The sequence below is a fragment of the Colius striatus genome, unplaced genomic scaffold (assembly GCF_028858725.1).
Source record: "Colius striatus isolate bColStr4 unplaced genomic scaffold, bColStr4.1.hap1 scaffold_68, whole genome shotgun sequence".
Taxonomy (NCBI): domain Eukaryota; kingdom Metazoa; phylum Chordata; class Aves; order Coliiformes; family Coliidae; genus Colius; species Colius striatus.
The window spans coordinates 394031-407817 of record NW_026908537.1 but is presented as its reverse complement, the minus strand read 5'-3'; the positions used below and the strand labels follow the sequence as shown (position 1 = coordinate 407817).

At 41.8% G+C, this 13787-nt stretch overlaps 1 long non-coding RNA gene across 1 annotated transcript; it reads right to left on the bottom strand.

Annotated features, from left to right (window-relative positions):
* Positions 1-7458: 7458 nt before the first annotated feature.
* On the bottom strand, positions 7459-13588 carry LOC133629554 (uncharacterized). The gene is made up of 3 exons (XR_009821076.1): positions 13509-13588; positions 9339-9500; positions 7459-7572 (listed from the first exon to the last, which is right to left on the bottom strand). It is a non-coding gene; the product is annotated as an uncharacterized LOC133629554 (long non-coding RNA).
* Positions 13589-13787: the final 199 nt, after the last annotated feature.

Here is a 13787-nt window from a genome sequence, read left to right as displayed (position 1 = left end):
GCTGCTGTAAAATCAGCAGACCTCTGTATCGCACCAGAGAAAGTACAAAAATTACCACCTTGGAAATATCTAGGATGGCGTATTAGAGCTCAGACTATTGTTCCACAACCTTTACAGATTCATGCTAATGTAAGAAATTTACATGACATACAAAAGCTGTTGGGAACAATTAACTGGGTGCGGTCTTTACTTGGTATCACAAATACAGATCTAAGTCCCTTATTTCAAATGCTTAAAGGAGATACAGACCTATGCGCCCCACGGAGCCTTGACAATGCAGCTATGAGTGCGTTACAAAAGGTTGCCACAGCAATTACCAGCAGACAAGCGCAGCGGTATGCACCTGAATTGCCTTTTCAACTCATCATCTTAAACCCTGTGCGACAACCTCATGCGTTGATCTTTCAGTGGGACAACCAGAAACCAGACCCTTTGTTAATTATTGAGTGGATTTTTCTACCCAACCAAGCTACAAAAACTATTTCGACACAGCATGAAATGTTTGCATCCCTTGTCATCAAGGCTCGACAGAGACTGTTAACTTTGGCAGGAACAGATTTTACCCTTATTTGTTTGCCAGTAACAGCAGTTTATTTGCAATGGTTATTGCAACAATCGGATGCTTTGGGGACAGCTTTAGTCAACTATGCAGGTCAACTTACTTCGCATCCACCTTCTCATAAACTGTTACACACTGATTTTCACCTATTGCCGATGCCAAAAAGAAGTGATCAGCCTCTGCAGGCCTTTACTGTTTTTACAGATGGATCAGGAAAAACCCACAAGTCTGTCATTCTTTGGTGGGATGATAAGTCTGGACGTTGGGACTCTGATGTAGAAACTGTACAGGGTTCTCCTCAAATAACAGAATTGTCGGCTGTGGTTCGTGTCTTTCGGAAATGGTCTATTCCTCTCAATGTAATTACTGACTCTGCTTATGTTGCAGGAATTGTTCTGTATTTTGCAGTGCTTGAAAAAATCTATAGCTGTTTCTGTCAATAAGATTCTTTTTGTATAACAGCAAGACCTGGTAAAAACTTCTAGTGCAGAGGAGCTAGTGAGACGAGATGTTCTTGAGCTAGTCGGACGCAAACCTTGGGAAGTAGATGATGCTTAAAAACAAAAAGGGGGAGATGTAGGTTATGTAAAGATAGGAGTTATTTGAGTTTATGGAATGTTAGTAATTATATAGATATATATTGTAAGTAATAAAGTTAGCTTTGGCCTTTAGGTTTGTTGTGTCAGTATGGAAAAGCACTGAGGACAGTGGAAAATTAAAACATGCAGAAGTAAGTACAAAAGTACAGGAATTTGTGGTTACAGATAAGAATATTCTGTTTAGTAACAGGATCTTAGGACCCTGTTAGGTAAACTTTGAAACTTATCTAGTCTTGTGACACAACAATCTCTTGGCAGAATCGTATGTTTTTTATTAGCCTATTAGGAGCTCAGCTTTTGCAATTGTATCAATTAGCAAGTGACATGTTGGCCTTAAGAATATATAAATATGTTGCCTGTATTCAATAAAGTGAACACTTTGCTTGTATCAAGTTGCGTCTCCGTCTCTCAATCGCGGCAATGAAGATACTCTAAGATGACATCAGATGCACCCATTCTCAACATGCACTACCTTTTGGATCATTCATTGACATTTGCACCTTAGAACACAAAACCTGCAGTACTCTAATATATACATCCTCCACTCCTGTTTCTCAAGGTTTGTAGCAACTGCTCGACTGCAAAAGTGTAAGAACTGGTGGAATATACAAGAAAGGATTATTTCCCTGACATGAGATGGCAACTGTATCACATCCTTGAGCTATTGGTGGCCAACAGTAAGATTCAGTGGAGTTAGGGCCTAAAACTTTTTTCCAAGCAAGTTCCTACAGAAAGAGAAATAAAGAGTTCTACCTGAAAATCGTGTGCTTGAAACACCAACAAGGCAACACAAAGCAGTGAGCAATTTAAAAGCCTTTGACCCACTGCATAATACATTTCCTTAACACACAATATGATAAGAGTTCTTCTGGGATGAGGAGTTAAATTCTTACATCTCATTCAAATGCCATCATTTGTAGCAGTGGTTGATAGATCAGATGAAACTGTACAATTCTACAGTCTCTCTGAAGCATAATTTACTCAACCGTATGAACAACCTCCTACACATTCCTCAATCAAAATTAGCTACTATAGTATTTAGTATCTGAAAGTTAAGGTATGATACTAGTCTTAAAAATACTAAATGTAATGTATTACATTAGCATTACCCTTTCCAGATCTTCAAGAAGTGGTGCTGTTTCCAGAATTGATGGTGGCTTCATTTTCTTGCCAAGAAAGACAAAGTTTCTTTCTTCAAGATTTTGAAAACTCTGAAACCATATGAAATAGATGACAAAGGCAATACTTAGTAGATGGGTTTGAGCTTACATCCAACTTAAAAACTATTTTTTTTGAGAAGAATTAGCCAAAGAAATGTAAACACAAATGAAGTACAACTCACACACACGTCACACAGAACAGTGCTGAGACTCCTACTGTCCCCTGACTTGGCCATGGCCTCTGTTTCTTGCTTTTTTTCTTTTTGTCTCTTCCCCTGCATTTTTTTTTGCCCTTCATATTTTCACAGAGGCACCACCAACTTTGCTGGCTTGCTGACCTTTGGTCTGGTCTTGTTGCTGATGTGGCTGGATTCAGTCCCTGGTGTCCCTCCACAGAGTCCCTCCACAATGACCACTCTTGTAGCCTCAACACTACCCACACCTTCCACATATATGACACACGTTTGCAGAGGTTAAATGGAAGTTATATCCTGGAATTACCTGTTGCTCATTTTCGGTTCTATGTGTCTTCAAAGGATCAGAATTTAAGCACTGCTGAAGCCTGAGAAATATACAAATATTAAATTCAATGGAAATGCAAAAGGAAAGTGTAATCGATAAATATCACCAATATTTCTAAATGGCATGAAACAGTTCACCTACAAAATATCTCTGATGTATTACCTGTGCCAACAAAAATCCTCAAATATGAAAGAAGAAATCAAAAAGTACCATTTTGGATGTAAAATTTACTATTAGGTTTTAGGTATCTGAAAATAACCCAAAGGTTTTTTTAACCAAGACAATTGGTGGGTTCCTCAACTTCAGAAGAAAACCAGATGGGATTGCAGGAAAAAGGTGTCTTAAAGTTGCAAAAACATGAAACAATGTATCTTTGCAACATTTAAAACTTGAATTAAAAACACCCCTCAGGTTGTTTACATATGCAGCAAGTGATCTGCAGCATAATAAAAGCCTTGCACAAATCAACTCAGTCAGATTTCATTCAGCTTGAAAACTTTATCAATCACACTAAGAATAAAAGAAGGCAACTGAATATGCTGAGTGTGCAGAAACGTACTGCCTCATCACAGCCTTGTTTTCAAGCTACTGTTTAGAAAGAATTGCTATTTTTACTGTGGTCTGGATAAGTATCAGCAGCTTCTAATGGCCTCCTTCCCCAATACCATGTGCACACATCTGGTCTTACCCTCTGCCCTTTTAGCTGTCTAAGAAGAGTAACTGGAAACATACTACAGCTCCTAATTATCTGGCTACACAATTGGTTCAAATATGTAACATACCTTACCATACCTGTCTGTGTGAACTGCTGGATTTTCCTTGAAAGGCAATCCTGGGATTGTTTTGATAATCTCTCAAGAAAAGACAAACCCTTTTCTGGCAGTAAAATACTGTTTAAGAGCAACATTTTAGAAAAAAAACATTACTGAGCTCAAGGTGGTTTTCTTACCTAACCGAATTTTCTTCATTAAGAATCAAGCATGCAACAAGAACATCAACCACACAGGAGAATCAGTTCATGTTCACAGCTCAAGCTATAGCTTCTGGCAGCTCTTTCTTTGAAGAATCTGCCCCTGTATTCCTCCAACAACTACCAAAAGCTGGCCACACAAAACCACTACACATCTTCACAGCACTAGAGCAAGTGAGTACAAAAGGAGACACAACCTGTTCAAAGTCCATCGTTGCAATCTAAAAAACCAAAACCACCAGAGCCACAAACTTGAAGGACAATGTTCTCTTTTAACTAGATCAAGAGTTAGTCCCAGATTTGTTACAGAAAAGGACGTGATAGCTGACTACAGTATTCCTAATCTGCCTTACAGATGCTTCACTTAATTCATTCTGACATTTGAATAGAAAATCTAACACTTACAGATGTGGTAGTTTCACTGTCATCTGTGTTGGAGCTTTGTCATGTCTTTTCAAGAACAGAACCAGATACAGCAAGATCTAGAAAGACAATTTTAAAAGATGCAGAAACACGTTTGTGATTATCTGAATCTATGAAAGGCCAGTGTTTTTACAGTTGGTTGCAACTGACTTCTTTCTCTGCTTGTCTCATTTTCTAATGGCAAAAAGAACAACCAAAAGACAGTTGTATTTACATAAAGATATGCAAATGAACCGAGGGAACAAGGACAGAGGATATTTATAGTGATTCAAGTCTGTTTTAAACAAGACAACTCACAGAAAACATTCAAGTTACCTCTGTGTAGAGAAATCCCTCTAAACTCAAATCAAACAGTAAGGTATCACTGATCAATGCTGCAAGTTATTTCAACAGTATCTAATGCTTTTCAGCATATCAACAAATGACCCTGCAACTCACCCTTTTTCTTATCAAGTACAAAATGCTTTAGAATATTCCTGCATCTGCTGATTTGATTGCTCTTTGTAAAGTCTGATACATAGGCAGTGTTTGTTAGGATACCTTTTGTTCCACTTGTTGGATTCCAACTGATACAGTAGTTCAATATATCCAGTTAAAGACAAATGATGCACTGCATGAATGATTGCTGCCAACACACACGGTTCCCACTTGTTTCAGGATCTGTTGATACCTTCTGCTGGAGCAGCACTGTCCTCAAATCAAGTGCAGGATTAACAACTTTCATTGGAAGGGAGTGAAGACCACAGCTCTAATGTTAAAAGTCTTGGTAAAATACTCCAAATGGCAGCAGTTTGCAAACACATTTATTTTTGTCTACTAGGCAGCTGCTTAAGTCTGACAGTAGCTGCAGCAGAGATTTAGCAGGAGTTACGCACTTTGGTAAGTGCAACGAGCTTTCTTCCTTTCTCCCAACTGTTTGGGAATTCAGCCTTATGCACATATGAACTTGTATTTATTTTCAGAACACCATGCAACTGCCTTCTTGAAATATCTTTAAGTGTATCACAAAGAAGGACAAGAGTACAGTAAATTCACATAGTTGTTCATCTGAAGTACTTGGGGGACTTCATTTGCTTGTCAATACCTTCCAAAGCGGTTCACAAGTTTCCACCTCACAGAATTCATTCCAAAGTTCACAAACAACAGATTTAGAAAATAAATCTTCTAATAAGTTAATGATTGCACTTCTACTGTATATGGCAAATTACAAAATTCACTTGCAAATAACACTTTTCGGTCTTAAATTTGTCACAAAGTTATAACTTCTATAGCAGAGTGCACAAAGAGGTTTGTAGAGATAAAAATATCTTACCTTTTCACCTTTTATTGTCACATAAAGGAAAACATCAGATGTGGTATCTTCTACAGCACATACTTTGGCTGTCATCTGGGTAGTTGCTAAACAGAGTTATAAATACAGGAACAAGGAAAAAGATTAAAGCCATACAAAATTATCAGTATTTGTCACTTCCACCTTTTGACACAGACAAAAATAGAAATCACAATTAGATGTGTACACTATCTCTTTAGAGAAGCTAGTACAACTGTTGTAACTTTTAAATGAAATAAGAAAGTAACAGGGCAATAAGAAGGGTTACAAAAATGAAGTTCTCCTTGGTCTTTGAAGGAAAATTGAGAGCCAAAACAGATTAATGACTTCCACACACAAACTAACCTAGTTCTACACTAAAAATCTTTGTCAGAGTCTAAAAGATGAGCTAATCTGTAGCACAAATGCATACTTCCCAAGCTTGACCTTTACTTTTCTTGAAAGAAGCTTTATTTGTACGTGTGTATAGCTTAGGCACTTCATCCAAGCAAACACAGCTGATGAAGTCCACGAGTCAACTGTGAAGCACTGCTTCTGCACACACTAAGGATGTGCCAGCAATGAAAAAAAATTATCACTGCGTATGGTACAGTCTGGGAAATGAAATTCAGTGTTATTACTGCTTCTATAGGAACCTTTCCCTTTACTCTGCATGGTGACACACAGCTGGGTGTGGGGGAAAAATAAGTAAATCACGAGAAGCATTGCTTACTGGTTACCTTGGGGAGTTGATCAGCCTAAAGACCCTTTCTCATTTTCATAAACTCATCCTCTCCTCCCCAAATACAAGTATAGAAAACTCCACATAAAAGGTAAGTAAATGGCAGGCAGTTTTTCAGGTAGAAGAATATAACACAAGATTAGGATACCTCAGTGAAGAGTTTCTTTTCTAGTAAGACCAAAAGCTATCACAGAAAGACTGTATGACCCACTGAAACTTCAAATATGGGAAAAGACAAGAAGAGATTAAAGAGAAAGCAGTTCTGGACAACGAAATGTCTACTTAGAGCTCAATCTATTTTTTAACATGTGTAACAAAGATACTCCTCTTCTGAGCTGCTGCTTACATCCTCGTCAAACAACAACTGACAGGGTAAATCCGTAAGCCAGATTGTGACATCTCCACACAAAACTACAACAAAACATTTGTGATGCTGAATCAAAGATTCAGGACAAATAGACAGAAAGGCTTCATTGGTCAAAACAACTGTCACATGAGTCCTACGTTATTTAGCCTATCCAAGAGCCAGATACCCTCTAGTCAACTGTCAAAATTGATGCAGCATGGAAGCCCGCAGTACTCAACATGCAGCTCCACAAATGTTTTTGCCTTAGTCCACACAGAAACCACTCATGTAGCTTCTTTCTGTATTTTTAACATACAACATTCTTAAATAAATACTAAATACAAGCACTACAATTCTCCAATGGTTTCTTTTCCCCAAAACAGAAATACCAATGACCATTTTGGCAGGATGTTTTATTTACCTTTGAGAAGGTTTTGAAAATACTGAGCAGCAGCATTATCCCATCTTTTAGCTGCTCTAGGAAAATAAACACAACCAACCATCCTACCTCAACAAAAACTAACAACTTTGGAAAAATCTTTGGATACATGTCAAGAGATTACTTCAAGTCATGATAAATCTTAAGAAGTGCACCAATGAGACATAACAAAGGATTAAAACAGGTCAATAATAAAACTGGAATCACTAAGGAAGAAACATTCATTAATCACTAATCGGTTCTGTTTAAGAACTGCTCTTCTGAAACAGGTTTTGTAACCTCATTTCCTACCTTCTTGAAACACAATCTCTTCTAAAAATAACTGATGTAACAAGACTTCATGCTTAGGAAACTTACTAATACAGTTATTAAACTCTACTTACACTGTTCCTGCAGTACTTCCACAGAAGCTGACATGCAGTGTCACTGGCTGTGTGCGATACAGTCCACATTTCTTTGCTCTATATGGGATCCACATGAATGCTTCCAGTGCCACTTGAATGCTTAAAAACAAAGCAGAAATAATCTCCTTTTACAAAGTAGACTTTATTCTTCAAAAGTCATTGGTCTCATATACATTCTTCCATTGTCTGGTGTCTGACAATACAGTTCTTCCAGAAGTTTAGCTCCCACTGTGATACATCTTGGAATCATCATTTTTCTCTCCAAGAGAGGTGCTACCAGGAGCAATTAACCTATAGATTCGCTCCAGGTATGAACACACTTCCTATTTAGAATTGTAGAATCATAGAATGGCAGGGTCAGAAGGGACCTTTAGACATCATCTAGTCCAACCCCCCTGCAGAAGCAGCTTCACCTAGATCAGACTAGACTTTACCTAGGCTTTACTTAGACTTCTTATGGCATCCTAGTCTTCTTAGACTAGACTTTACCTAGACTTCACCTAGACTTTACTTAAAGTCTTTCTGATCTTTTGCCATAAAATCTGAAGCATTTTCATGGCATTTAGCCCTCATACTACTACTACATATAGCACCTGGCACCATTTATTCCCCTCTACAATAATTACTGCTGTGAGAAACCAGGTATCATTAATACCAGCAAGAAGCAATCCTGATAAATACACTAATGTGCATTTGTACTCACTTTCCTAGAAATAACTTATTCTTTGTAAAGCTATCACCAGAGTGTTAATTTACCTTTTACACTTGATTTCACCTGAGACATTTAACAACCAGCAAAACACCTTGTACAGTAAGATTTTAAGATCCATGTATCTATCAATTCTGTTTAAATCTTTCTTTTGCAATTAAAAAACCCCACAGATTTACTTCTGGATGATCATATTTTAAACTTGAGGCATTGTCAACCTGCTTTCCAATACATCAAATTTAAAGACATTGTTAAACTTGAGTTTTATTTTAAAATAAGCTTCATTTTGCAGAATATCAAAAAAAATGGTAAAGCTTCTTGTACTCAAAGCTGCATACTTTATTAGAGAAACTAACTTTAAATGTAGCTAAAAACTCAGAACAGTTATTCTGTAAACCGTATTTCTCAAGAATTCAGAAACTGCAGGTTTCACAGTGGTTTTATTTACAACTAGGAACCTGTAAAAACTCTTTTTCTTTGCAGTATGTCAAGACAGACTGACAGCTCTTAGCAAACAAGCCAGTAAACTGCAGTGGGGAAAAGATCCACAGAACAAGACTGGTTTGCATGCACACTTGCAATGGCCTGTTACATGGCTAGAAGTTTCTCGTGGACTCGAGTCACGCCTCAATTAAACCAAAGCCTTGCTACTACCAATCTTAAGAAGCCTTCAGCAGTATTTGTATGCATCAACTAACGAAAAACTGTCAAAATAATCCAAACACACACTTATCTGACTTAACAAAAATATATTTGGCATAATCCACAAGGAAACATTGTGTTTGATAATGGTCTGTACAGCGTATGATTGACTTAATAACTGCTCTACACCAGCACTTGAGCTCTCCACTGAAAACCACACAAACCTGAAAGAGAAAGAACAAGACCGTACGTTCTTCTAAATGGAGTGAATTACACTCAGGTTTGTTTAGAAGCGAGACTACAGTACTGATTATACGGCCTCAACTTGCTTTTAAAACACAGGCATTACAACTTATGTAGTTCTGAAGGTTACAGATAGGAAGACACAACTCACACTGATACCCTGAGCTGTTTTTATACATGACAATTTTGTTTTCAATAAGCATCCTGGATACTTCAGCCCCAAACCAGTGCAAAGACTCTTGCTATCTACACAACATAAGGGTGCTTTTACCTGTCCTTCTTCTACCGTGACTGGTTTTACCTCATCCACATCTTTGTAAGGTGTGTGGTAGAGCTGATTCATTTCAGCAGTCAGGTTTTTATATTCTATTTCATCGACTGTGTAAGGCTCACATCCTTCCATAGTAACCCAGAAGCAACTCGGACTTTCAACCTAGGGCAAGGAGTAGATAACAAAACCAGGTAATATTAGACTTAAAAACATCCCTTTATTTGAGCAGAAGCTATCTGAGCAGCAAATCTAAAAACGAAACTTAATCTTTAGTGAGGCCTGTTAAAAAGTACTGGGGCTGCATACTGAGCATACAGAATGTCAACAAGCAAAACAGCTTTCAACTTCAAGTCTTTAGGTCATTAAATGACTTCTCAGCTTTCAAGTTTCTTCAGCACTGTAATTAATGGCACATACAATCTAAAAGGTATTGCTGTTATCTAAACAGTTTGTTAAACCAAACACTGTGTAAAGTTCAGAGACATAAGGCTTCCCTATTGTTTTCAAGAACTATGTATGAAAACACAGAACACACAACAAACCCCATCAACGGGCTTTTCTTCATGCTCAAGAGTCTACAGGACAGTTGCTTTCTTTATAATAGAGTCATAGCTTTCTGCTTAGCCTTTGTAACCAGTTCTATCCCAGTCTCTCCTCTGATCTGGGTCTCCTGCTCTTAGGGGTTAATCCCAGTTCAACACCACACAGCTGCTTCCTAACTCTCCTGTAGTGGGATGATTAACAGACCTGGAAGGATTAAAGTGAGAAAACTCCTAGGTTGATGGGTGAAATAGGTAAACACCTCAAGGGGTAAAACAAAAGCTAGGTGTAGAAGCAAAGCAAAATGAGGAATACATCGTTTCCCATTGGTGGCCAGATGTTTATGCATCTCCTGGAAGGCTTCAGTGTGTATTAACACTGACTTGGGAACGTCTCTACTTATTGAATTTGGCTTCCCCTTTTCTCCTCCTTCCCCACAGGTTTTATTGCTGAGAACAACATCCTATGGTATGGAACGTCCCTTGGGCAGCTGGGGTTAGCTATCCTAGCTATATTCTGGGAAAAGGACTTTTCCCTGATGCCTTGTGGAATTGAGTAGAATCTAGCACTATACTGCACTGTATTTAAGATTACGGTGCACAGCTTCCAGTTTAGATTTTAGCTGCATCCCTACTGACCACTGTTGAGATTAAACAAGTATAAACACCTCTAACACATAAAAAGAAATGACAGAACATCCATGTGAGAAACAAAACAAGCTTCCTCGTGAAAGACTCGGGTCAGACTCTGCAGGGAAGCACTTGTATGAAGCGTTCTTGCAAGAGCGGTGTCCGAGCCAGCAGCACACCTGACAGGTACAACATTCGGCTTGTTATTCCCTATCCAGGGTCCCTCCCTTGTTTCCCCATTGATCAGGTACTCCAAGGTTTACAACTTCTCCAGGCACCTACAATCCCCTCAGGGGATGGCTGGTTTTTGTACATTATGACCCATTCCCCACAGGCCTGAGATTTAAATCTCTAGTTAACGCTACAAACAAGCAGGTAACTGTCTTATGGTCAGTGCACTGATTTACACCACACAGACACAGACAGCAGTCGAAACTCCTTGTCTTAAGTTCTAATTCTGCAAAAGCAACATCAATATTTCTTACACCTGGGGCATCATGGCAAGGGGACGTCTCCTCCCCCCCAAAAAAAACACCCCCCCCCCCCCCCCCAAGCCAAGAGGCAAAGGGCAAAGGGCACAAACCTCCCCAAATGACCCAAGATGCCCCCAAATGAACCCCAACCCCTCCAAACGAGCCTAAAATCCCCCCAAATGAGCCCAAAACCCCCCTAAATGAGCCTGAAACCTCCCCAAATGACCCAAAAACCCCCAAATGATCCCAAAACTCCCCTAAATGGCCCTATCCCCCCCAAATGACCCAAGACCCCCCCAAAGGGACCCAAATGAGCCCAAACCCCCCCTAAATGAACCTAAAACCTCCTCAAATGACCCAAAATACCCCAAAATGGTCCCAAAAGCCCCCCACTTGAGCCCAAAACCTCCCCAAATGACCCCAACTCCCTCCAAATGAGCCAAAACTCCCCCCAAATGAGCCCAAGACCCCCCCAAATGAGCCCCAAAAGCCTCCCACATGAGCCCAAAACCTCCCCAAATGAGCCGCAACCCTCCCTAAATGAACCTAAAACCTCCCCAACTGACCCAAAACTCCCCCAAATGAGCCCAAAACCCCCTAAATGATCCCCAAACCCCCCTAAATGTACCTAAAACCTCCTCAAATGACCCAAAACCCCCCAAAATGGTCCCAAAAGCCCTCCACTTGAGCCCCAACTCCCTCCAAATGAGCCCCAACTCCCTCCAAATGAGCCCAAGATCCCCCCAAATGAGCCCCAACCTCCCCTAAATGAACCTAAAACCTCCCCAAATGAGCCAACCCCCCCCCAAATGAGCCCAAGACTCCCCCAAATGAGCCCAAGACCCCTCAATACCCCTCAAATGAGGCCCAAACCCCCGTAAGTGAACCAGAAACCTCCTCAAATGACCCAAACCCCCCAAACTTGTCACAAATGCCCCCCACGAGCCCAAAACTTCCCCAAATGACCCCAGCTCCCTCCAAATGAGCCCCAGCTCCCTCCAAATGAGCCCAAAACCTCCCCAAATGAGCCCAAAACCTCCCCAAATGAGCCCAAAACCCCTCCACTTGAGCCCAAAATCTCCCCAAATGACCCCAACACCCTCCAAATGAGCCCCAACTCCCTCCAAATGAGCCATAACCCCCCCAAATGAGCCCAAGACCCCCCCAAATGAGCCCAAAAGCCCCCCACATGAGCCAAAACCTCCCCAAATGACCCCAACTCCCTACAAATGAGCCCAAGACCCCCCCAAATGAGCCCCCAAATGAGGCCCAAACCACTGTAAATGAACCTGAAACCTCCTCAAATGACCCAAAACCCCCCAAACTTGTCACAAAAGCCCCCCACGAGCCCAAAACTTCCCCAAATGACCCCAACTCCCACCAAATGACCCAAAACTCCCCCAAGTGAGCCCAAGACCCCCCAAGTGAGCCCAAGACCCCCCAAGTGAGCCCAAGACCCCTCAAAATTGTCCCAAAACCCCCCAAATGAGCCCAAAACCTCCCCAAATGAGCCCTAAACCCCTCCAAATGGCCCCAACTCCCTCCAAATGACACAGAACTCCCCCAAATGAGCCCAAGACCTCTCTAAATGAGCCCAAAATCCCCCCAAATGAGGCCCAAACCCCCCTAAATGAACCTGAAACCTCCTCAAATGACCCAAAACCCCCCAAAATGGTCCCAAAAGTCCCCCACGAGCCCATAACCTCCCCAAATGACCCAGAACTCCCGCCAAATGAGCCCCAACACCCCCCAAATGATCCCAAAACCCCTCAAAATGGCCCCATCTCCCTCCAAATAACCCAAAATTCCCCCAAATGAGCCCAAGACTCCCCCAAATGAGCCCAAGACCCCCCAAATCCCCCCAAATGAGGCCCAAATCCCCCTAAATCAACCTAAAACCTCCTCAAATGACCCAAAACCCCCCAAAATTGTCCCAAAAGCCCCCCACATGAGCCCAAAACCTCCCCAAATGACCCAAACTCCCTCCAAATGAGCCCCAAAACCCCCCAAATGATCCCAAAATCCCTCAAAATGGCCCCAACCCCCTCCAAAAGACCCAAAACTCCCGCAAATGAGCCCAAGATGCCCCAAATGACCCCAGAGCCCCCACATGGACCCAGACTCCCCCAAATCAACCCAAATGAGCCCAAAACCCCCCATAAAAACCCCAGCCCCCCTCAAAAAACTCCAAATCCCCACAAACGACCCACACTCCCCCCTAACCTCCCCCAAATAATCCCCAACCCCCCCAAAAGACCCCAAATCCCCCCCTGCCCCCCAAGTGACCCCATATACCCCCAAACGACCCCAAGCACTCCCAAATGACCCCAAAACCCCTCCAAATGAACCCAACGCCCCCTAAATAACCTCAATCCCCCCCAAAGGACTCCAATCCCCCCAAGTGACCCCATATCCCCTCAATCGACCCTAAAACCCCCCAACCCCCCACAGACGCCCTCAAACGCCCCCAGACCACCCCAAACAACCCCAGACCACCCCCAAACGCCCCCAAGACCGCCCCAACTCACCTCCCCCCTCTCTCGATGAGTTTCTGCTTCCCTGTGGCACCTCAGACCCCGCCCCGGATGATGGGGGACTGTCCCTTATACCCCCCAAAGACGTAGGGAGGCTGGAGGAGGGGAAAAGAGCGTGGGGGGTGGTCGAGCCGGAGCCCACCCACTTTTTGGGGGGGTAGGTGGGGTTTAGGGGGGCTCCACCCCCCTGATGGTGCAATAACTCCCCCTCCCGCCCCAAAATGTCCCTCGGGGTAAGCTGGGAGGGGAATTGGGGGGGGTGTCTCCCCATGA